General features: G+C 37.1%; 1 protein-coding gene across 2 annotated transcripts in view; it reads right to left on the bottom strand.

The window, feature by feature from the left end:
• ORC4 (origin recognition complex subunit 4) overlaps positions 1-24,548 on the bottom strand; it is a 79,829-nt gene extending 55,281 nt beyond the window's left edge. The window contains exons 1-2 of one of the 2 annotated variants that reach the window (XM_069066739.1): positions 20,880-20,958; positions 20,772-20,841 (exon numbers count right to left, since the gene is read on the bottom strand). The gene's annotated coding sequence lies outside the window, so the exon portion shown is untranslated. Of the gene's footprint in view, positions 1-20,771; positions 20,842-20,879; positions 20,959-24,372 lie in introns of those variants that run through there. The other variant, XM_069066738.1, reaches the window with a different exon arrangement.
• Positions 24,549-25,524: the final 976 nt, after the last annotated feature.

The following is a 25,524-nucleotide window of genomic DNA, read 5'->3' as shown; positions in this document are numbered from 1 at the left end:
TTTATTACGTCTATAGTACATTTTAATAAAATGTAGCCCTGACACTCTCTTTTAACTCAAGGTATTTTTGCTTTTGTTCTGTCTGAGATTACGATTGCTGTCTTTTTTTTTTAACTTCACCTGAAGCACAAAAAATTTTCCTCTAGCCCTTTATTTTAATTCTGTGTGTGTTTCTGTTTTGAACTGTGTTTCCTGTAAACAACATATTGTTAGATTCAGGGTTCTAATCCAATCTGCTTTCTGCTTCTGTTTTATGAGTGAGTTCATCCAATTCACATTCACTATTATAATTACTTGTAATTACCTCCATCCTATTTCCTTCTGTTTATTCTCTCTTTTTGTACCCTGTACATCTTCAAAAGTCTGTTTTGCTTCTGACCACCACCTGCCTCCCTTAATCTGCTCTTCCTTCTTAATCACCCCCCACCTTTTCTCTTAGTTCATTTCTCATCTACTTCCCTGGTAAGATGGGTATTGATGTTCAAATGAGTGTGAATGCGTGTGTATGTGTATGCATTCTGTCCTCTTTGAACCAGTTCAGACAATAGTGTGGTTCAAACACTGCCTGCTACCTCAGTTTTGCCATTCATTATAAAAACTTTTCCTTGCTTACCTCCTCTTATGTGAGAAAAATTTATTTTCCCAGTGTATCCCCATTTCTAACCCTTCCATTCTTTTTTGGAAATTATACCAACCTTATAAGCTTACACTCATCACATCTAAGCAAACTTCTTTTAAACCGTTTAACCTTATTAAGCCCCTTATGATATCTGATTAATATTTACTTTTTCTGCTTCTCTCAAATCTTGTGTTTGCATGTCAAATTTTTCTATTCAGCTGTGGTTTTTTTTTTAATAAGGAATGCTTAAAAGTCCTCCAAATATTCATTATCCCATCTTCCTCCCCAACAGAGGACACTACTTGGTTTTTCTTTATAGATTATTCTTGGTTCTAATCCTAGTTCCTTTGCTTTCCAGAATATATATCAAGTTCTCCAATTCTTTATTATGGAAGCTGCTAAATCTTTTGTGATCCTGACTATGGCTCCTCTGTATTTGAATGTTTATTATTGGAAGCTTTCAGTATTTTCTCCCTAACTTAGGAGCTGTGAAGTTTGGCTATATATTCCTATGAAATTTCATTTTTCAAGTAGTCTGATAATTCTTAATCTGTCTATTTTCTAAGTCAATTTTTTTTCCTGAGGAGACGTTTCACAATTTTTTTTTCTTTTTCATTCTTTCAACTTTTATTGTCTTTTGACTTCTCATGGAATCATTAGCTTTCACAAGACTAAGTTAAATTTTAAGGAATTATTTTCTTCAATGAAGCTTTGCATCTCTTTTACCATTCATCCAATTCTATTTTTTATGGAATTAAGCTCTTTAGTACTTTTCTGTGCCTCTTTAAGCAAGCTATTAATTCTCTTGCTTTACTCTCATTCTTTCCCCAATTTTTCTTCTACCATTCTTACTCATTTTTTAAATTTGGGGTTTTTATTGCTCCTTTCTTTATCTCTTTCTTTAGCTCTTCAAAGAATTCTGGTTTGGCTTGTGTCCAATCTGCATTTTTCTTTGAGGCTTTGCTTATAAATGTTTCCATATCATTGTCATCTTTTCCATTTGTCTTAAAACTTCTTTCCAGACAGAGAAACTTTTTATAGTCAGGTTCTTTTTCTATTGTTTGCTCATTTATCCTACCTATTTCTCCACTCTGAACTTTATGTAGGAGTTGGGCTCTGCTCACCTCTGATTGTAAGGAGGGGAGTTCACTATCACTTTTTTACCTTGCTTTTTCCATAGCTGGGTCTGAGTGAATATAAGATTTTAGCGCTTCCAAGGGATATGATCTGGGGAGAGGTGTGATTACTGCTCTCCTAGTATGAATTCTGATCATTTCCCATGAAGGGCCCATATTCCCCCGCAACACTAAGTTTTAGTACTCTTCTCTGCACTGGAACTGAGCCCAAGAACCAGAGTCCATGCTCTCTCTACCACGGAAATGAAACCCAGAACAAGAGCAATGCATGATGGACTTGCCAAATGGTGTCTGGTCCTGCCCTCAGTGCCAGCATAGGGGTCAAATGTAATCCTTTTTTATCAAGTGTCCAATGTCTTTATCTCCTCTCGATGGTGAGTCATCCTAGAACTGCCTTCAAGGCCCAAAGATAGTGTTTATTGTAGTGCTGTGCTCTCAGTCAGCCCCCACCCTCATCACATAGACATCCCTTTCCAACTTTCTAAGTTGTCTTGGGATGGAAAGATGTCTCAACCTGACCTTTTTGTTGTCTGTGCCACTCTAGAATTTGATTTGATATGTAATATTAATTGGGGAGGGGAATGTTGGAATACTTTGATTAGAATGCCTTGTACTCTGCCACCTTAGCTCTACAACCCCTTTAGAAGAATTTATTAAGAACTTACTATGTGCAAGGCATTGTGCTAAGTTTTAGGAATACATATACATTAAGAAAGATAGTCCTCTTGGTAAAGGTGCTTACATTCTAATTTAGGAAGGCAATACTTAAAAAGAAGCTGGAAAGGTACGAGGAAAGAGGAAGTAGGAAGGAATTAAGGTACACAGCTCACAGCAGAGAAAGTCAGATGAGAGGCAAGAGTACAGAGTAGAGAGGAAGAGATTTCTGGCCTGGGTCACCTTCTTAAAAATGAAGGTTCTGGGAGAACCCTGCTAATCAGAAGAGGCCACAAGGAACTTCTAATGTGTCCAGAAGTGGCATGAACTTCTGGTGTAAAGAACACAGGCGAAAAAAATCCAAAAAAGTAAGGGGGAATGGAATGAAGAATCACTGTACTAAGTATGAGGTAGTACTTCATATTTGTGCAGGATAAGAAGTAGGACCTGTGGGGTAATACAGTATGGCTGGTAGGATTCCAAGGTAGTACTACTGCTAGTACTCAACAGGAAGGGTGTCTTTTACAGAGAGGAGAGGTCAGTTATTTCATGAACAAAAAGGGAATCTAAGAAAAGGGCAAGAGACAATAGTAAATGTTCACAGCACAGGTGAACACAGTAACAGAGCAAAGGTATCCCAAGGTACTAGAACGCACAGGTAACAAAGCAAAGGTCAGTGGAACTAAAATAGCAACCAGATTAAAGAATTGAGATTTAAGGTACAAGAATGCATGACTTGTCATGCTCCACGAATTTGGATTTGTGTACTTTTAAGTTAGTATGTATTGGGGGAAGAGGGGAGAAGCCAAGGGTTATCCTGCTATTCTTGTTCTTCCATAGACAATTTAGACAATTTCTTTGTGTAACCCAGTGTCTCCTGAACAGGAGGCAAATGATTTGAGGCAGCAGCACACAAATACAAGTCCACAAAGGAACACAAGTGGTTGCGCCAAACAGTTTTGGAACTAGGGAAGTCTAGATAGTAGCTCTTATGGTGATCGGTTTTTTCAAAGCACCAAGTTTTACTGCTTAAACCTAGAGCAGCTCAAATCTACCTAGTCAATCTAGTCCCTATAGATTTACAGATTCTAGATGGTATTTAACAAGAAAATTACTATTCCTATCCACTGTCTAAAGTAATTCTCTATAGATGGATGGAGGGAGCCAAGAATGGTTGCCTTGAGTATTTACATATTCAGTTTCCTCTGAAATGGGCTGGTACCCCCACTGCCCTGCCAAATGATGAAAAAAAAGGTCTCAAGACCTTGGTAATTATGGGTAAACAAAAAAATATTTCAAAGAGAAGCTTATAGGGAACCTTAGAAGATATGCTGATAAAAAGGTGGTTGGTTCCCTTTAATATTAAAGGTCACAAAATAAAAGCAAACAAAAAAAACTAGAAGAGAAGCAGATTACTTACATACCTCTCACAGCAACAGGTAGGAGATACATTCTTAACCAAACAAGAGGTAGAGGTAATCGTAAAAGATAAAATAGCTAACTGAAAACCTTTTGCAAAAACAAAATACAACTTGGTTAAGAATGGAAGTTGTCAAATGGGAAAAAAAAAAAATCAGTCTCATCTAAGCTATAGAAAAAATTAAGAGATAAGACCAAACAACAATTCTCCAACATTTAAGAGATCAAATGGATATGAACAAAGTTCTCAAAAGATGAACTGCAAACTAGTAACATGAAAGAATGCTCTAAATCAGTAATAAAAGAAACGTAAAACAAAATAAATATCCCTTAAGTTTCACCTAACATTCTGTAAATTGGAAAAGATGATAAAGATGAGAAGTCGTCGTTAGAGGGGTTCATGGAAAGCTAAGCATGTTCATGCATTGTTGGTACAGCTGTGAATCAGTAAAGCAATTTGGAAAGAAATTTGCAATAATATAAAGTTACTCTGACCTAGAGATTCCACTATTTCTACCCCAAGGAGGACAATAATAATAAGAAAAGTTCTCGTATTCATCAAAATATTTATACCAAGCACTCTTTTTGATAGAACTGGAAACAAAAAGAAGCCCAATAGGGAATGGTTAAACAACTTTTGACATAAATGTAACAGAATATAATCACATGTTAAGAAATGATTAGTATTGTAAATCTGGAGAAACATAGAAAGATCTACACGAAATGATAAAGAATAAAGCAGAGCCAAGAGAACAATATACACAAAGACTACAACAAAAACAACTAAAAAAATCAAAAGTGAATATTGGAGAATTACAAAGAGAAAGCATTACTCAAAAAAACGATAAGACACTATATACTCCTTTGCAGAAATGTAAGGTTCACATGTATAATATATTGTATGTATTTTCAGACTTTTTTATGCATTTATCAGTTCTGCTGATTTTTTCCTCTTACTTTTAAAAATATCATTTCTTCCATGGGATGGCACTGACATATCCAAGTAAGGCTGGCATAGTAAAAGACAGAGTAAACACTTAATACTTACTTAACTGAATTAGTATCAAACAATGTTCCAAAGACAAATATAAATTTTGGATTACTTGTTTCACATTTCCATATTATTAGCATCAATAATAAAGAGTTGATTAAAGTCACCTTCTTAGGTTTATACAGATAAAACATTGCTTACTATAGTCCAGGCCCAGTGCTATGCACTAAGGACACAATTACAAGAAAGACAGTCCCTCTTCTCAAGGACTTTACATTACATTTGGAGAAGACAATTTATAAAGGAACTGGAAAAAGGAACATATAGAGGAACTGGAAAGATACAATGCTGCAGGTAAGAAGGATGATTCTGAGGAGAGTTCTAACATGAATGTGGTCAAGCCTGGCTAGGGCTTTTCCTAAAACGATAGTTGGGGGAGTATGTCACCAACAGAGACAGGAAGGAACAAGGGCAGAGATTTCTCAGGGCAGGCTAATACATGAGTCCTTCTGTATCACAGAATGTCACCAAAAGTTAGGAATTATCCAATCCAACACTCATTTAAAAAAATAAGGAAACAAGTCCAGAGAAGCGGTCACCTGCCCAAGATCACACAGCTATTAAACATGGCAGCTTGGAACCGAACTTAGATCTTGGAGTTCTGTGCTCCTTCCACTATACACCATTCACTGTTAATATTAACTTACGTATTGTCACTTGGACAGTTTAATAGTCTAGGGTGACAATGTAAAATTCTCTAATCATATTTTAAACAAAGCATTTCTGGAAAAATACTTTAATGACAGACAAAACACCTCAAGTTTGATACATAAGTATGTCTCGCCTAATTTCATCCATGAAAAATGTTAGAAAAAAACAAAAGGGGTGGTTAGTTCCGTAGGAACTATAGGCAGGTTTTCATACAAACAATGTTACAGAGGGGTCTAGTTATAACCTATAAAACTACCTTAACCTGGAACTAAGTGTTTTCTTTCTTTGAAGAGGACATCTTCAACTCATCTTGACTTTAAGAAGCACTCTGAGTGCTTCTGCCATTGTCTTGGTTCATTTTAGAATCAGCTTTCAGTGTACAGTCACACCATCAACTTCTCAGAGAAAAGATTTAAAAAAGATACAAAATTTGAAGAAAGACTAAACATCAAAAATTTTAAGATATGTATTTGAGCTAACTCCAATCTGGTTTCATTTTTGTTTTTTTATCTACAATGTCTATGACTAGTAGTGCTTGGAACACAGTAGATACTAATAAATACTTATTGAATAAATGAATGACCTAAAAAACAAGCTATTGATGCTGAAAAATGGGAAACAGATAAAAGAACAGATGCAAACTATCACAATTATGACAAAGGAAATTTAATGGATATAAATCAGTTACCACAGCAAGGACACTAAAAGAGCCTAGAAACTGTCTTAGTTAGCAAATACTTGACAGTTTGCCAGGAGGTCAGATAAGGCATCTAAATGAGCAACATGTGCTTACAATATAAATTCATTTTTAAGATCTTATATAGGACTTGATGGAAGAGATCCAAGTTATAAGCAATTAAATGCTTTTGTGAATATGGAAAAATGCTGCAAATGACTAGTAACTAGAAAAATACAAATTAAAGCACCTCCAAGGTTCCACTAAAATTAAAGAAAAAAATTAACTGTTGAGGGTTTACAAGAAAATAAGCACTATGATGAACAATTATTGGAATTGTAAATTGATTCAACCCTTCTGGAAATAATTTTGAAACTATTTCCCCAAAGTTACTAAACTGTATGTACACTTTGATTCAGCGATACCACTAGAAAGCCTATACTCTGAAGAAAACAAAGAAGAGAATGTTCTTGATATCCAAAAAAGCAGCTCTTATTGTAGTGGCAAAGAACTGGAAAATAAAAAATAAGGAAGATGTTCAACATTTGGGGAATGATTAAACAAATCACAATGTATAAATATGACTGAATGTTACTGTGCTATAAGAAATTAGGGAAGGCCTTCAGAGAACCCTGGGAAAACTATGAACTGGAGGAAGAAAGTGGAAATAAGATGGGAAAAAAAAAATCTTGATTTTTTTAATTGAAAAGACTGGGGTCTTTATGCAAGCGGAAGGATGTAAAGGTTGTGATTTTGTGTGTGTGTTAAAAAAAATACATGCTGGGCCTATATTAAAGGGGACTTTTAGTAAGACTATTCTTAAATGGTCTTTGTGTACATAAAACTGGTGATGTGCCTAAGTACAATGAATCTTAAGACCCTGGTGACAGAGGACTAGAAGATCCTTCTTGAACTCAGTTTGTCCTACTATTGCAAATATTATTCACACTAGGGCAGGATAACTATGGGAATGAGGCCAAGTTAGTAGGAACAACACTAGTGCAGCAATAGGGACCAGCAACAACAAGAAAGACGGGTAAGGAAAACCTATATATTGATGGCAGGAAGGAGAAAATTCTAAGCAGCAATATTCATGAGGGATATGCCTCTCTCCTATAAATCACACTTAGTCAACTCACATTAGACCCTACATTCAGTAGTAGCCATATAATCTAGTAATATATAACTGTTCTACACAGTTACATTAGAAAATTACAACAGTTCACATTCACTTTTAGTTAGGCCCCACAGAGGACATAACACTGAATCTGGTTTTACCAAATGATAAAGATGGCAATATTAGGTAAGGAAAGGTAACAATATAGCATTCCTGAACTTAATCCCAGAAATGAAATAAGCTAAACCAAGATTATGCTTTGAGACAATAACTGCTCCAAAGTGATTCTGTATTAAAATTTGAAGAAAAATCAGAAAATATACAATTGCTTTCTGTTCATGTTCCCATCTTGAGAGCATAAGAAAAACAGCAACCATTGGCCAAAAATACCCACAGATCTTTAAAATGTATTTATTTCTTTGAACAGAGCAAAAATAATAATAATTTTCATTTCTACAGCATTTTTCCAAAGTGTTCTTACATTTAGATTGAATAGAATGCCAAAAGATATCTAAAAATAATTAGAAATTTAAAAACTTCCTGGAAAAACTAAATGAATATTTAACTGTGAGAAATAAGAGCTAAAAGCAGAATTAAGTCAACATAGAAGAAGGGATATTAATTTGGAGAAGATGATGTCAAGTTATTTCACGAGAGAATGGGGTTAAGTTACAACAAAAATAAACTAGGTTAAAATAATAATTATTAAAGACTAAAATAGATTCATTAAAAACAAAAACAAAGCTAACAGAATTTTATCTGGAAGACCCGAAAAACAGAACACACAAAGAATCCTATGATTGGTAAGGACACTGAAAAACCATATATATTTTGCTCCAATTCAAGGATAACAATAGTCTATGTTTAAAGACTTGTAGATATTTGAAAAGTTTTAAGTACTATCTTACCCAAAGAAAAAAGCATGAGATGAAAATTGAGACCTAACAGAACTGTAACTTAAATAATTTCATTTAAATTTCTACATGTAAGTGAACTATATTCCCACCTTTATGTTCCACCCTATCAATTCCATAGATTAGGTAGGAAAGCATGGTTGTCTTGTCAAAGAAACAAATCCAATGAATCTCCACTTTGTAGTACTTTACTTCTATCATTAAAAGTGAAGAATAAAGGTGCCACTTTTTGAAGTCAATTTTCAAGTAAAAAAAAAAAAACAAAATCTAAGTGGTAGCGCAGTGAATAGAGCACTAGCCCTGGAGTCAGGAGGACCTAAGTTCAAATCCAGCCTCAGACACTTGACACAATTACTAGTCGTGTGACTTTGGGCAAGTCACTTAATCCCAACTGACCCCCCCAAAAGCAAAAAAAAACCAACAACCCCAAAACCAAAATCTAATGAAAAAACTACTAGTGAAACTTTATCTTTTCTGCATATTCCTTTTCTGAAAAGGAATAAAAACTGTGAGTTTCTGAGCAAAGGGACTATACTGTTTTACTATTTGTAAACCTGATGTTTAATATTCATTGATTTATTTTTTAAAATCATGTTATAAGAAACTGAATCAAATCAATTCTTCACTGTATATGGAGTCGAAAAGTTCTGAATCTCAGTCACGATTCTACCACTTCTTGGTTGTGCAACCCCAACCGCTGTGCAGCTTATTTTATTTATCTTACTGAACTTCAGTTTGTTCATCTGCAAAATAGTTGTGCTCCCTACCCAGAAAGTTTAAAAATTAAGTAACTTGTCTGCAATAATTCTTCAAAGACTAATAACAAGTCTCTTATTTTTTTCCAAAAATTTTAGACTCAAAAGCCAGAACACAAATACTGAATAGAGAAAAGAAACAAAAACACACCATAAACTTAAATATTGGAACACAAATACAAAGCTGGAAGGAAAAAAAAGCACGTCACGTACATAGCAGAACATAAGATTCAAAATATGTAACAATAAATTTTCCTTTCAAGAAAGCCTATATATAATAAATACTCAGTTGTGCTAAGAATTGTCCATCTTTGCTTCCTTGCAAGTTTTCTTTTGTTGTGCACTTTTTTACTTTGTTCTTTTTTTCCCCTCCCCTAACCCTAATCCCCCAGAAGACCACAATAAAGTTTAGATATGTTTCTCTATTGTTATAAATATATAAATATATATTTATCTACTTACATCTATCTGTACTGACATACTTATAACCTTTATACTTACATCTTATCTATAAAATTTGTAGATATCTTCCTCATTTCAATTTTCTCAACGAGATTTTAATCTTCTTGAGAATATGGAAATTATATATATCAATGGTGAAAGAGTTCAGAAGGAAACATCACTGTAGATTGAGACAAAGATTGACCTTTAAGTGCAATTTATTATTATTATATCATTATCACGAATTTGAAAGTTTCAGAGATAAAATAAGCTAATTTAAGTAGAGCTGAGGATAGTCTAGGTGGAGGAGTGAACTGATGAAAGGATAAGTTGTCTTAAGGGAACACAGAGTAGCAGGTTTATGAAAGGCGACGATGAGTTGTAATACTGAAAACATAGATTGGATTTAGATTTTAGGAGACCTCAAATGCCAGTCATTTAGTCAACTAATAGTCATTAGGGCACCTATTAAGTTCCAGGAACTATGGTAACCAAGGGGGAAACAAGGAAAGGCAAAAACAAAATAAAACACCAGTCTCATCTCTCAAGGAGCTCAAAGTCTAACCAATATGCAAACAACCAAGTACAAACAAAATATCAGCAGGGAAAATTGTGGAAGAAAGGAATTATCTTAAAGGGAAGATTAGGGAAAGGTGCTTTGCAAAAGATGGGTCTTTATCATGGAGGCAGTGGGGAGCTACTTAAGACAGTGAATAGTTAAGTGAAAAAGTGAAAGCAATGTCTACAATAAATTAAAACAGGTCTACAAAACACTTTCCTACAACAAAACAAGCCTGAGATCTAGAAAGCGAAAGTCTTTATATTACTATTTCGAAGATAATTAAGCAGATGTTGCTAAAGATTTAAGTGACTTGCTCAGGAGCAGACAACTAGTAAATCAATGGTTCAAAGGATCATAATTCTAGAACTGGAAGGGAACTCACAGGTAATCTAGTGCAACTCTCTCATCTGCAGCCAAGGAAAGGGAAGGCCAGAGAAATTAAGTGTCTCAAATCATACAGGTAATGAGAAAAAGAGAATCTGAATCCAGATCCTATTACTACAGGGACAATATCTCAGGCCAAATGAGATGTTCTGAATACTGTGGTGTTTTCTTCAAATTTCAGCTATAATTCCACTTCCTATATGATGCCTTTCTAAGTATTGCGCAAGGATAGTACCTTCCAGATGAGATTACTTTCAATTTACCCTGTTTAGCCTATATAAATATGTAATTGTCTACATGTTGTCTCCATTAGATTGTGAGCTCCTTGAAGGCAAGGATTTTGTTTTGGTTTTCTTTGTATCAACACATAACAAAGGCTCTGATTTATAGTAAACTTTTAATAAATGTTATTGTTGTATTCAAATTCGAGACCTGTTTCTATTCTATCACGCTGCTTTTCACACTTTATAAAATATAAGTATAAAAATTTCTAAATATATAAGAATAAAGGAAGAAACGGGCAATAGTTTTTGCCATTCTGTCTTTCTGAATAGTTCTCAGGAAAAAATCACAGCAACTTGTCCAGAAATCAGTCTTTAGGGCAGAAAAATAATTTAATATGGAATACTGTCAGCAGTTTTTAATAACCACAAAATGCCACAGAAGCAAACCTTTAGGTTTCCATATAATTTAATTCTTTCTCCTTTAAATCTTCAGACTGAAATTCCATACATCAAACTGTTATATAATTTAGATACTTATTTGCAAATTTTGTCTTTAAAAAGGTACAGGATCAGATCTAAATGGCTCAGGTCATATGCTAATTAGAAATTGCATTTAGTAAAACTACAGAATGCAAGAAGCCAGTACATTTCTTGAGTCTACTTTTCATCTAGCATGAAGAGAAATGGTTTAAATATGGGGTTATTTTTTGGATGTCAGGTCTCACTGTAGGCACAAGCTCCTAAAAGGAGCACACACAGAGCCACAACAGGGAATCCAAACCCTCTCTAGTGGCTAGACCAGGGGTGGAGAACCTGCAGCCTACTAAATCCTAGTTTTACCAAGCAAATACTTTTATTAAGGGGTTTTGTTCTGTGAAGTCTTGATGCAGTCAAAAGCTGCACTTGAGGACCTAGAGGGTCACCTGTGGCCTCAAAGTCACAGGTTCCCCACTCTGGGGCTAGAACTTTTAAGAAATAAGGATTTGGGGGCAGCGCTGGGTAGTATAGTGGATAGAGTGCCAGCCCTGGATTCAGGAGGACCTGAGTTCAAATCCAGCCTAAGACACTTGACACTTATTAGCTACGTTGACCCTGGGAAAGTCACTTAACCCAGACTGCCTCAATGGAAAAAAGGGGTGGGGTTTGGGGCTTCAAGAAATAAAGATCACATGAGGGAATATGAAAAGACCTAAAGCTACTCCAGATCACTTTTTACTCAGGAAAGTTTTATGGATTTTATGGATAATTTCTACACAACTAAGGTACTTCTTAGTCTACTGATTGAATCTGAATGTTAAATGTTACTAAATAGTATAAAATAAATAGACTACTGTACTCAGTGAGTTTAAATCTAGGTACATTTAGGCTTGAAATGTCAGTTGTGGCGGGGGGGGGGGGAAGGAACCAGCTATTTTTCTAATAGCCATACTATAATCCCTTTGATCACTTCTCTTTTCACAACCGTAAGAATGAAAATGACAGCACACAAATAATCTAGTTCAGCTTCTTATTTCTGATCAGGAAAGACAGATATAGAGATGAAGGGACAAACTCAAGGATATATACTGAATCTCTGGGAGAGTTTCTTTGAGCAGAGCAAAAATCTCAAGTTAATCGAAACCTAGAAGTCTATAGCTATTCTTTCCTGCTTAAGCCTTTTCATGTCCAATTTCTCTGTACTAAACAGAAAAAGAAGAATATGTTTCCTTTCAATCACTATACTATCCGTGATCACATTTAGTACTTACTCTTTAGATCATTTGAAGTGAACCAGCTAGATGGTAAAACGAACAGAGCACTGGACCTAAGGTCAGGTCAGGAAGACCCGAGTTCAAATATTACCTGACACTGAGTGACTCTGGGCAAAATGATTAATGTCTACCTTAACTGTAAAATAGGAATGATAACAGCACCTACCTCCCAGGGTTGTTGTAAGAATCAAATGAGATAATATAAAGTGCTTGGCACAGTGATTAGTATATTGCAAACACAGAATAAACTATTGTTATTAAGTGCAAATTCATTATGATTTTGCTAACAATATACTCCAGAAGCCAAGTCCTGTCATCTTTACTTTTGTAATTCCTTATATATGCTCTTCTTTTCTCCAATACTGCTACCACCCTTGTATATGCCCTCACCTCACTCCTGGACTATTTCAATAGCCTGCTGTTTGACTTCCCTGCCTCATTTTCTCCTCATTCCAGCCAATCCACTACACATCTGTCAAATGGATCTTCCTAAAGTACAAGTCTGACTGCTCATCCCCACCCCAATGGTTCCCTATTGCCTCTAGGATAAAATGTAAAATCTTCTGTTTGGTGTTCAAAGCCTTTCATAACTTGGCCCTTTCCTACATTTCCAGGCTTTTTACATTTTACTCCCCTCCCTGTACTCTTCAGTTCAGTGATACTAGTCTTGCTGTTCCATAAACATGACACTCTCCCAAACTCTCCCTGGGAATTTTCATTGGCTGTCCCTCATGCCTATAATTCTCTCCTTCCTCATATCCTCCTCCTGACTTTCTTCAAGTCTCAGCTAGTCTCACTTTCCACAAAAAGCCCTTCTCAGTGCTCTTTACTGCTAGGGCTTTCCCTTTGAGATTATCTTGAATTTACCCTCTATATAACTTTTTTGTATGTAGTTGCTGGCATGTCTTAAGACTGTGAGCACCTTGAGAGCTGGGACTGGTTTTTTTTTCTTTCTTTGTATTCCCAGTACTTAAAGTCTGGCACATAGAGGGCACTTAATCAATGCTCAAAGACTTGACTTGAAATCCTTTTTACCTGGTCCTCTGTTTAGCAGGGCATAAAAAAGGAGCAGAAAGAAATGAAGTGAGGGCAGTTTGATGAAACTAATATGAACACACAGGGAGTTCCCTAAAGAATTTATATTTTCACATATATACAACAAAAAGTCAAAATATTGAGCAAACAACAAATAACGAATGACTAGAATGGTCACATAAAAATAGTACAGGAATGCTTAAGTTCACAGTGAAATGAGGTTGCTAAGGAAAGCTATGAAAAAAGTCATCAAGGCTATGAAATACAAAAAGGACTTAAAAAAAAGCTACACCGGGGAAAAGAGAAAGATTAAAAAAATGGGAAAAAAGAATCATTCATTAGTGTGGATGGGCCTTACAATTAGAGTTCTACAACAGTGGAAGAGACTGAGACATAATGTAGTAAGTTTCTATGGTTTCCAAGTTGATGCTGATCATCTGTTATTTTATAAAAGCAGAAATTCTTTTGGGGTTTCACTGTATGGCTAGTGAGATCAAACCCTGATACCTCTTTACTCCTCTGATTTATAGTTCCAACTCCTTGCTTTACTGAAGCAACAACCAATTCCTGAAATGCCCTCTCTTGTACTTTTCACTTAAATCTTATTCACTTTTCAAGACTTAACACAAGCTTTACCTCTCCCCTGATGATTCCATAGTATATTGATTTCCATTATTTCTAACTCCTTTCTACTTAATGTTTAACCTTAACAATGAGAACTTTATCTATACCACACTGTGCCAGTTACCTCATATCAAGATTGAACTAGATGATCCTAAATTCCTTTTCAGAATTAAAATTACATGATGCCTGTTTTTTGTAACTGCCAGTTAGTATTTTGCTAAATCACTAAAACATTTACAATTCTAAACAGACTGCAAGCTTTTGTTATAATCTACAGGTTTAGTCACAAAGAATTAATTAAAGTAAATGTTTGTTTCAATGGATACAATGTTAGCTTCTTGAAGGCAATGACTCACTTTAGCCTTCATATTCCAAGTGCAGAGCAAACTGCCTGGTGTATACTATAGCAAGTAATTAATAAAGGATTGTTGATTAAAGGAACAATCTGACAAAGAGTAGATGTCATGAGAATTCCCACTTTTCAGAACGAACTAAGGCATGGACACCCATTTCAAAGAAAAAGTATTTCTTCAAGGAAATCATTATCTAAGTTAGAATTATGCAGCTGAAATACTACCTGTCTTTAGGAATTTTTAGTGGCAGAAATCTCAAGTTGAAGGAGGCAGAAATGCAACTAACAGAAAGAAAACCTTATTAATTAAAACAAAGATGCAATAAATTTTGTTCCCCCCTTTAAAAAAAATTCCCTAGATACCCATAAATGCAAGGCTAAGGTAAAAATTAAAATAATTTAAAACAATTTTTTGGCAAGATTTATCCATGTTTCTGATATAATTTAAAGGACTGACTTTTTCAAAAGGAAATTATGGCCAGTTAAGTCTTTGCTTCTCAAAGATTTAGTATTCCAGTTGAATTCTGACATTTACAGCCATATGTTCTGTGTAACTAAATCAAAATCCATTTGCAGAAAATATTTTTTGGGGGGAGGATGGAAGTGGGAATGTTCTCTGATATGCAACTGAGACAATGGTTCTTACTATGAATATTAATTATTATTACTATTTCATAGTTTTCCTATTATTTCTAGGACCAAATATAAAATTCTGTTTGGTATTTAAATGACTTTAAAACCTGGCTTCAACCTACCTTTCCAGACTTATCACATACCCTATGTTGCAGACAACCTGGCCTTCTGCTTGTTCTTCTCATATTTTATCCTCTTCACGGCCTGTCTTCCATGTGTGGAATACATATGTATCCACCACCTCTTATTTTTATTTGTTTGTTTGTTAGGTATTCTTATCCTTAATTTCCTTCAAACGCCACCTTCTATATGGGGTCTTTCTTGATTCTACCATCATCCGAAACCCCAAAAGCACTTGGCATTTATTTTCTATATGTTTATGTAGGAGCAGATTGGCTCTTCTAATGGAATATGAACTTGAGGGCAGTAAGATTTTTCCTTTATCCCAGCACCAATGGCTGGCACATAGCAAATGTTTAATAAAGACTTGTTGATTGACTGCTTTTAAACTTTGGTTGCGAGGTTGTGGGGAAATAGTTCTTAAGGTTCTCTCAACTTAAATGGGAGACTGCTGAAAACATAGTAGGTTTGAAACATAGTATGTTTTGAAAAATAGGTTGTTTCTGAAGGCAATATGATGTTAAGGTCTACAGCCTACTAAGTATTCGATGCAGGTTTTGAACCCAGTACCTCACTACCTTGGAGCCCATTAATCTATCCCCTACTCCAAGAAGCCTTTCAGCTATATGTATAATTATAGGCAAAATATTTTTTTAAACCACCTGTCAGTAAAAAAATAAATTAGGGATATAAAGTTTACTCAGAGATTCCTAAGTCAAAATAGATTAAAATACCAATCTTCATTGAAGAGAGAAAGTGTGTGCATATGAGTATGTGAACAGTCTTGGAAAAAACCTTAACTACTATGGAAAAATATTAAAAACCTCTTTAGTGTCTTTAGAAATAAATAAATAATAATTTTTCCACCCTAAATAATTTTATACCTAGGAAAAGCTCCTTTCCAACAAAAGACTTTTCTAAGGGAAGTGAATTAAGAATGATAACCAAACAGCTCTCATCTAGAAAAGAACATTGCTTTCCCCACCCACTTGAAGCAACTGGCACTAGACACACCAGGGAAGTCTCAGCTCCTATTAAGAAAAGATCTTTGCTCTATATCTCCCTTTGATTCCCTGAGGGAAATGGTCTAGAAGGGAATGAGATGGTGACCTGGTCACTCAACCATCTGGGAATATTAACTCATAACTGTATCTTTAAATACTGTGATTTTCTTCTCTGGGATTCCTATAAATGTTACCCAAAATTGTTTTGGGGTAGAGTCATGTCAGAGAGCATGGAGGATTGGGCCATTTTTGATTATTTCTCTCTCCAAACTAGAAATGCTTGGATAGAAGATCAATGTTAAGTCACATAAAATTGTTCCTGGCAAACACAAGCTTAAACAAAACAGAGCACAGTATTAGTATTAATTTTTTTTCTTGGACACTATACTTTTTAAAGAAAGTCAAATACATGATTTCATTTGATCTGTTTACAACATATATTTATACTTTTTGCATATACCAAGGGGCTATGAAATATAAGAATTTAGCAGTAATTAACTGAATGCTCATGAGTATCAAAGCATGACATCTTCAGGAAGAACTGAATGTCCTGGACTATATTAACATTTACATTATTTTAAATTTGGTAACATGCCTCATTTTGACTGAAGACTGTGAAGGAAGAAAATAAATTAGCAGGTAGAATTCGTTACAAATGGAATTTTAGTACAACTATCACACATCTACAATTTTAATCAGAGAATTTCTCAAAAATATTGGGGCCACTTAAAAGATAATCAGTTCTGATACCAACATGTTAATTAATAAAAAATGAGAGTGATAACAGATAATCCAAATCAGCATGTCATGAACAAAGCATTACTATTTGGCTCTGAAATACATTTTGATTGTATTAACAAATTATCTCTCTAATCATATTTTGTTCAGGTTAATATTTAACATAAGCATGCATTATTTAAGCAGGTACAGGACTGAAAAGCTTTGTGAATTAACTGACAAAATAGCGCATCATGTAAAACTTATAAAAGTTGTTATTTTAACATTTTCTGCATAGGCTTTAAGCGTCCAGTAAAAGGTTCAATAGTTAATTTATCTCTGATTATCCTTTAAGCTCAAGTCATTATAACATTAAAGACAATATTAAAAAATTTAAACTACTTTTAATATGAAAATGCAACTGAAAAAAACAAAACAGATTCAGGGCAGTTAGGTGGCCCAGTGAATAAAAAAGCACCAACTCTGGAGTCAGGAGGACCTGAGTTCAAATCCAGTGTCAAGACAACTACTAGGCGTGTGACACCTTGGAGAAGCCACATAAGTCAAAATGCCCTCTCTCATCCCTGCCTTTCAAAAAAAATCACACACCTCTATTTCCTGGAGTAATAGATTCCAATTTTTTTTTTGATTGGGTAAACATTTTTCGGGGGAAACAAAGCACCACTACCTTAAAAAAAAACCCATGTATATATGATTTTATCTTTATACATATAGTGAGGATGTGAGGAATAGCAGATAGAGAACTGGGCTCAAGTCCTTTCCCTGACATGGTAGTTTCATGGTTCTATAAAGACACTTAAACTCTACCCGACCCACTCCCCCAACCCCCTCAGTGATCTAGGGCAGTGGTATCAAAAAGAAACAGAGACCACTAAACCAGGAAATCTGTGAGCCACATACTGCATTAATGTTTAAAATGTAATATCTATTCTTTTGTTAAAGATTTCCCAGTTACATTTTAATTTGGTTCAAGCTGCTGAATTTGATACTTCTGCTCTAAGTAACCCTCTGAAGCTACAAGTAGCAAGGAAGGTATAGACCTGAATGGCTAAAAGGAAGCTTCCTTATCAGGTAGTTCCTGATACCAATGACATAAATGGTCTAAGGATTTATCTCTAGTCTCTATATGCATATTACTGTATTAATAATTGTGTACATTATGAAGTTCACAAAAATAGTAATTTAAAAGAATGAGATAAAGATGAAATACTATTTGATCCTAGATAAACTGCCAGATCAGTAGATATGGCTATAGAACCTAGGGAACCACTGGAGTTTACTGAGCATGGGTCTGACACAGTTAGATAGACACTCTAGGGAAAGTTGCTTTTGAAAGTTCTAGTTGCTTTTCAAAGACTAATTGGAGTGGAAAGACTTGAGGAAAGGACAGCAATAAGGAGGCTAATGCAATAGCCCAGGCAAAAAATCCAGAGGGCCTGAACTGGTGATGGCTGTGTGATGAGAGAAGGGAATAGATATAAGAGATATTGAGACAGAACTGACAGGGTCTGGCAATTGATTAGATATGTAGATTATAAAGTGAGACAAAGTGAGAAGATGAAGACTATCAGAGTGTGAGAACTTGGGCAACTGAAAGAACTGCAGTACCCTGCAAATTCAGTTTAAGCTAATACCTCACACAATATAAAAAGACAAGCTCTAAAGAATACTGTTCATATTATAAACAGATTAGAGCAAGAAGAAAATTTCCTTTCAGATTTATGGACGGGGAAGAGTAAACAAGAGACAGAGAGGATCATATAAAAGAAAACAGACAATTTTGTCAACATAAAATTAAAAAGTTTTTAATAAACTTTTAATAAACAAAACCAATGCCACGAAAATAGAAGGGAAAGTTAAGGGAGGATCTGATTAAAAATAAGAACAAGAATCATTCCTCAATAGATAAATGGCCAATGGATGTGAACAAGCAATTTTCAAAGGAAGAAATTCAAACTACGAATAATCATTAAAAAAAAGGGTCTAAGTTACTATTAGAGAAATGAAAATTAAAGCCACTTCTGTAGTTCCAACTTAGAGGACAAAAAGGAAAAATGGCCACTGTGTGATAGGCACATTGATATAGCTCTTATTGTACTGGCAAAAAAACTGGTCATTACCATGGAGCACAGAGCCTGCTGTAGCCATTATTTGGGTGGTTGTAGAATTTTTCAAAAGGAAGTTGCACAACTGTAGAGGTTGTTATTAGTTTGAATCCTAAATGGCCCAAGGGGCCAAATAACCTGGCTCAGAATAGGTGCTTGCTCAGCAATGGGAGAGTGTTCCAACATCAGGGTAGGTGTGGTTGGGTTACAGATAAAGCTCATGATTGGCTTTATCATCTAGGGATGCAAACAGTCTTCCCAGACTTTATCCAAATGGTGGATTACATACCCCATAGGGTGATATCATAGTATAGAGAAATTAATGAGTAATTACTATTTAAAAATAAAAAAAAAACCCTTAGTCCTTTCAGAGAGAGTTTGTATCTATTGGATACTTAAGATGATACTCATGGATACATGAGCACATTTCACTCTGCAGCAAATCTACCCTGTGAATCTAAGTAAAAGTTTCCTGAATTTTGGCTCTGAAGCTCACCTATAAAACAGGAATATTTGTAGTACCAAACATACTGGCCTGTGACGAATAAATGAGATAATATATGTAAAATTCTTTGCAAACTATAAAGTACTCCATGAGCCACTTAAAAAGTGTTATATAATAAGCCACTTGTAATTATATAATATTAATGAATTACAAACAACACTTATAAAACACCTATGTGCAAGGAACTGTCCAAGGTGCTACAGATACAAACAGAAAATGAAGAATAGGTGTGGCCAGGTAGCACAGTGAGTAAGAGCACCGGCTCCAGTGTCAGGAAGACCTGGGGATCGAATCTGGGCTCCAACACTTAGCACCACACCCAGAAATGACTGGCCTTGTGACCTTGAGCAAGTTACTTAACCCCGATTGCCCATAAAAAAAAAAAAAAAGAAAATGAAGAATAGTCCTTGCCTTAGAGGAGCTCACATTCAACTGGAATACAACATTCTGTGGAATACCAGACTGTCATCAAGTGTCTACCATATGCCAAGCACTGTGCTAAGCACTGGGGATACAAAAAGAGGCAAAAAACAGTTCCTGACTTCAAGGACCTTACAGTCTAAAGGTGTAAACAACACGCAAACAAATAAATATATACAAAGCAAGTTACACATAGGATAAATAGGAAATAATTAACAGAGGGAAAGTATTGGAATTAAGAAGGTTTGAGGAAAACTTAAAAGTGGAGATTTTAGTTGGGACCTGAAGGAAATCAATATTTGGAAAAGAGGAGAGAGATAGGAAGGACATTACAGGAATAAGGGAACACTAGAGAGACCACCTAGAGCTAAGTGATGGACTATCTTGTCTGAATCAGGAAATCTGGGTCAAAATCTTGGCTCTGCTACTTATTGGCAGTATGATGACCTGGCACAAATGACTTAACTTCTCTGAGTCTTAGATCTTTGGATAAAGTATTATTTCATCTATTGTATTTTTATCCCCAGGATCTAGAACAATGTCCTGAACACAGTGGACACTTTAATACTTGTTGATTGCTTGGTTTCTTCATCTGTGAGATGGGTTGGTAGGACAGAAAGTTGAACTAGATGATCTCTCAAGCCCCTTCTAAATCTAGCTACTTTCCTACTTGACAGTATAATTAATTTGATGGAATCCTGATTTCAACAACATACTTCATTCTACAGACGCAGATCACAGTCCCTATGTACCTCACACTGATTTTTGTCCATCTTTTTCAAGAGTCCTAAATTGAAGAGCCATCCAGTGGGCTGGTGCACTTACTCAAATTCTTTTAAAATATCAGGGCAGCAATATATTACCTAGCAATATTTACTCACTGTTTCTTATTCTCCAGGTATGAACAACTCATCTCCTTTTCCAGTCATCTAGGTCAGGGCTTCTTGAACTCTTCCTATTCACAACCCCTTCAGTACTTCTTAAACTGTGGGTCTCGACCCCATGTTGACATCTAGATTCTAGGTTTCAAATATATATTTAGAGGTGATGGTCAACTTGTCAAATCCCTTCATTTTACAGACAAGGAAATTAAGATCCTGGGAAGTGAAGAGAACAATTTGATTCTTCCAAGACTGTTTTGTTCCACCATCCACATCAAAATACCAACAATAAGATAACTGGTATTAGAGAGCCATTATTTTGCAATCCAATGATTGTTTCATAAACCTAGACAAGAGCGAATGGCTGAACTAAAAATGAATGTCTCTGCTCTGCCAAATACCATAAAGAATAACACAATATCCCTTTATAAGTAAAGGGCTGACTCTGCTAGAAAATATAAGAATGAGAGCTGCTGTTTTTTTTTACAAAGGAACTAAACAGTAAAACAAGGGAAAAAAATGCTTCATGGCCATCAACATTTCCTTCACTTATTAACTTTGTCCAATATTCTTATCTAATCAATATGAATCAATGTTGTGATGTTGTTACTCAGCAAGCTATTTTGGATCTAAGGCTGCATTTTCTTCTGGACTTTATAATCATGCCTTCTCTACCAATGGCACACCTTGGAAGTTGCATCAGGGCCTCTGGACTCCTTCTAAAGAACCATCCCTGTCAATCTCATCAACCTCCTCCCATTGGTGACTTCCTCCTGGAAGTTTCATTTTGTGGAAAAGCCCACAACATGCCTTCATTCTCCTCCTGGTCCCAGCACTGACTTTTTGGACTTCAAAACCCATATGGTAACTGCTAAATAAAACTTTCCTTCCTTTCTCTGCCTTATCCTAATTTTTTATCCTTTCCAGGTTGCCATTCCACCATCCACAGTGAATGGGAACCTAGCTACTGCTTCTACCTGGTCACTGTCCCCAGACCCATTCCCACAGAAACAGGTGTGTTCTTGTATTCAATCACAATCATATCATCCAGGTAGGCTAAGATAGGACCACAATACCTATCTGTCTTAACCAGACAGAACCACAATGGCTAGTATGTTGGAGGGCAGAATGACCAGAAAGTTTAACCAACAGAACCATAGATGGGACCCCTCCTCCATTACCTAAACCGTTAACAAACTCCTCTTGCCTTTTTGATATTAATGATATTCCTCTATGTAAATTTCTGTTACATAGTTGCATCTTTACCCTATAAAAATCCATTTTGCTTTCTCTAAAGGTGCTGGTTCCTCTTGGAATTTAGCCCAAGGCAGCAATCTCAATAAATGCCTATACTTGGATTAGAGGTGGTCTGACTGAATTCTTTGAGACTGTTCCACTACAACACATCATGGGCACAGCCCCCACTTCAACAGTTTTTTTTTTTAACTTTAAAAAACCTAGCCCTGGGTTTAAAACGCAACATTACTATGAACCATGCAATGTGGTAATAAGCACTAGAAATACAAAGAAATGAATAAAAAACAAAACAACCTAGTCTTTGTTCTCAGTGTTCAGTATATGGCAGGAGTAGGGTGGGAGGGGTGGGCACTAGCCACTATCTGTGTACAAATAAAATTACAGGGCAATTTAGAGATAACCAACCAGGGGAAAAGCACGAGCATTAGAGAGCTATCAGGAAGGGTTTCAATTGGGAAGGTGAGATTTGAGTTGAGATCTGAATTGAGACAAGGGACTGGGATGAAAAAGGAGACAATTCCAAATATAGAGGACAGCCTTCAAAAATGCTCAGAATCAGGGAAACAGAATACCTGTGGGAGGTACAGCAAGAAGGTCAGTGTCAATGGACCACAGAGTTTGGGAATAAGAGCAAGTTTATAAAGGGCTTACTTAAACTACCAGAGGATTTTATATTTTACTCTAGAGCTGATAGGTAGTCCTTAATATTTACTGAATAGGGTAGGGGTGTATGTGTATTTTACATAGTAAGATCTGGACACCAGTTTTACAAGTTTTCCCTTTCCAAATAGGGTATACAAGTAGAACATTTGAAAAATAAGCATCCTCTTAATAAAATTTATTCACTTTGAGTATGCATCTATTTCCAAAGGTGTCTTTTCAAATATCTTCAAGCAAAAGAATTCTTCAAGTAAAAGGATTCCACCGTTTTCCCCAGTAAAACTCTTTGCTGTTTAAACATCTCATTGAAATGAATATTTTCTAGTTCTCTACCTATAGTTTCTTTGCTTCAGACATCAATCTCATAACATGATGGCCATTTAAAATCAAATAAACTTTTTTATAACTCAGTCTGTATCCTTCCACAAAGGGGTAAACTTTGAATATTAATGAATTAAGTTTTCGGTGCGTTAAAAAATAGGAGAAATCAAACTTTGTAAATAAGTAGTTTCTGTAACAACAGATGGACTCCTAAATGGTACCTGTAATACACTGTAAAAGATGTTGCTTCATAAGAAAAAATTCATGTTACATTTTTTGTTTAGGAGAAATCACTCCTGGGACACTGATGTTAACCTTTTAAAGATTGGTCTTAAACATCTCCATCAGATAATTTTTAGAAATGGAGAAAAAAGTAGCACTAAGCAGTTTTGCAAAAAAAAGCTTTATTTATGTAAAATCCCCTACTTAAACAACCCCATTAGCATCTAGCACTCAGATTTAAAAGTGACCTTTAAAACAAGTACTTAATAGTAACCTTCTTCCTCCCTCCCTGCCGAAATTTTCAGCATTTCATTTGGGTAGGTTAACCAATATAGGTTAAGATACAAAGAAATCGAACCAATCACCAGGAACAAATCTCCCTCCCCCATTTTTTTTTTTTTGCTATTCTCAACACGAATATTCTATTTCCTTAAATTTTAAACGATGTCGAGAGCATCCAATTCTCCTTGAAATGCTATCTAAATGCCAGTTATTCACCGTCATTACAGCTGCTACACAACCTCACCCATGGCTTCGGAAGGGAAGAACAGCAGGCCAGGGGAGCCGCTAGGCGTCCGCGCCGGCCCCCTCCCCCAACGGGGACCAGATGGAGAGGGTGGGGGCGACCAAGGGTAACAAGAGAATGGCGCAGAGAATAAATACTTGGAGAACTGCACCTCAGGAAAAAATGCACACGTCTGCTTCAGGTTTCCTAGCCATTCTTTCCAACACAATTGCACCCTCTCATTCCACCTCCCCACCCCCACCCCTGTCTCAGGATGGACCCTGGGGTCCATCATACCGCCTGCCTTGGGACCTTCACCTGCAGCCATCATCTCCCTCTCAAAGCATTGCTCCTCCACCATCACCAGCCCCAGTCCGCCCGCAACCTTGGCAGCCTCCACATCACACAGCCAGCGGGGGGGCCTCTGCGGTGAGAGCGGGGGGCTGGCTGCTCCCGCCTGGGTCCGTCCGGCCTAGCGAGCCTCCCTGCTTGTCTCATTCCCCTCCTCGCTTTTCCTTCCTCTGGTCTCCCAACACCGGAGGGGAGGTGAAATCTGCGCCTGTCTCGCTCCCCTCCCTCCATCGCAACCTGCTTCGGCCTAGACTAACTGAATACGCAGGTTGCCTCGGTTCTTACCGGAGAGCAAAGACAGCGAGTCCTGAGGCGGCGGCAGCGCCGGCTGCTACTCAGCCTGAAGGATTAAGCCTTAGCTTCTGCCACGGGCAGCGCGCGATCGATCCCAGCATGCTCCGCTCCGCGCCAGGGCCTCCCAGTCCACTGCCCGCCCCTTTCTCTCATCACACGTGACCCCTCTACTCCTTCCCCGCCCACTTCCGCTCATCAGCCCTCCTGGAGGTGGGAGGGGGAAGCTGAGGAATTCAACTTCCTCCTCCTCCTTCTCCTCCTCCTCCTCCTCCTCTTCCTCTTCGTCTCCCCCCCTATCCCCTCCTCCATCCCCCGTTATCCCTCACCCCCATCCTTTCCTCCAACACCTTCCGGGTCGCGGGAGCCGAAGTGCCTTCTGGGTAACCATCTCATTTCCTCCCCTCCCCCTCCTCCTGCCCTCGACCAACCAGCCTCCCGTCAGGGAGGGACATGCGCAGTGAGAACCTCCCATCTCTTCTAACAGAACCCCCCTCCCCCCCAAACCAGAGAGACCCCAGCAGCAGCAGCAGCTGATGATGAAGAGAGAGGCAGAGGCTAAGGGGGGGCACCTTTTATTTCTATTTTTAAAGGGACAGGACACTAATTTTACCCCACTTCAACCTTGAATTGCGAAGGGGGGGAGGCGATTGAGTTCCTTCCCCCACCCTCCACCCCTGAGCTCAGAGAGGGGAATTGAGCCTGAGAGAGAAGGAGAGTTTCTTCTTCTTCTTCTAACCCCCCCTTAACACTCCTGCCCCCCTCCTCTCTCTCCTCAACCCCCTCCACCCCCCTCTCTTTGGCCGTGAGAGGAGGAGAGAAAGAGACCAAAAGCCTCTTAGCAACACAGCCCCTTCTCTGCTGCTAAAGCTGCTGCTAAAGCTGCTGCTGCTGCTGCTAAAGCTGCTGCTGCTGCTAAAGCTGCTGCTGCTATTGCTGCTCCTGCTGCTGCTGTTGCTTGGCCCTGGCTGGAGACATCTCACTACACCCAGGAGCAGCCACTTCCCCCAGCTCTCCTCCTCCTCCTCTCCTGCTCTTCTCTTCCTCCTCCTCTTCCTCCTCCTCCTTCTCCTCCTCCACTCCCCCCCTTTATTACCCTTTGTGTCATCCTCCACAGCTCCAGGGAAGGGACTCAAAAGTGGGGGG

This window comes from Petaurus breviceps, unplaced genomic scaffold (assembly GCF_028583685.1).
Source record: "Petaurus breviceps papuanus isolate PSGF00001 unplaced genomic scaffold, PetGlider_PUasm1.0 90723, whole genome shotgun sequence".
In the NCBI taxonomy this organism is placed as follows: domain Eukaryota; kingdom Metazoa; phylum Chordata; class Mammalia; order Diprotodontia; family Petauridae; genus Petaurus; species Petaurus breviceps.
The sequence above is the reverse complement of the archived record's forward strand: the minus strand, read 5'-3'. Positions and strand labels throughout refer to the sequence as shown.